Below are 1129 nucleotides of genomic sequence, written 5' to 3'. Positions count from 1 at the left end.
CGTTTATGAAGATTTGGGGATGCGACGTTTATGTGAAATGTCTGGCTTCTGATAAGCTATCCGCCAAATCTGATAAATACATATTTGTGGGTTACCCTAAGGAAACTAAAGGGTACTGGTTCTACAACCCATCTGAGAACAAAGTGTTTGTTGCTCGGAATGGATCTTTTGGGGCTACGCTCTGGAAACGGTTGCGCTTATACTGAACAACTGTCCAACAAAGTCGGTTCAGAAGACACCATATGAGATATGGACTGGGAAGCGTCCCAGGTTAGCGTTTATGAAGATTTGGAGATGTGATGTATATGTGAAACATCTGGCTTCTGATAAGCTATCCGTCAAATCTGATAAATGCATATTTGTGGGAGCCTGCAAGATACGGTTTTCTTGTGACTGGAAACGACGAACTCATGTTGTTAGAACATGACGGGCCTACGTCGTATTCAAAGGCTGTGGCGAGTTCCGATTCCGAGAAATGGCACCAGGCCATGGAGTCTGAGATGCAGTCCATGTACGACAACAAAGTATGGACTTTGGTCGACTCATTCGATGGTATTAAGACCATTGGATGTAAGTGGGTTTTCAAGAAGAAAACCGACATGAGGGCCCAGCGATATCTCTCCTGTTAAGGAGGTGACAAGTCCCATATTGCATGTCTACTATCTCCATATGATTCGTGAACGTATCTGATCAACGCCGTTATAATCATCCGGTTAAAGACGACGTTTGACTGCGTCAAGACACGCCACTCCTCATATCAGATACTCTAGACATCTCAGGTATGAGGATCCATAAACGAACCGCTGTATGAGATTCAAGTCATGACTCTGTCAATGTGACAATCTGATGCCGGTCATCCAGTCACTCGTTCACAACGAGTACCCATGATTGTGATCTACATCCAATGCGTTGATCACACCTCATGCTAGTCTTGATTCAACATTGTTCCCACAATGATGACTGACTAGGGAGTTTAGAATCATTCTCTAATGATTCAAGGATGCCGAAATATAACAAACATGCCAATCATATAACGGGAAGAGTAATGCATTCATAAACTAATGAATCAATATAAAGTCAAATGTCATATCACAGATCATCCTAGAGCATTACAACCAACACAGGTCCG

This window comes from Tarenaya hassleriana, unplaced genomic scaffold, assembly GCF_000463585.1.
Source record: "Tarenaya hassleriana unplaced genomic scaffold, ASM46358v1 Cleome22, whole genome shotgun sequence".
In the NCBI taxonomy this organism is placed as follows: Eukaryota; Viridiplantae; Streptophyta; class Magnoliopsida; order Brassicales; family Cleomaceae; genus Tarenaya; species Tarenaya hassleriana.
This window is presented reverse-complemented; position numbering follows the sequence as displayed.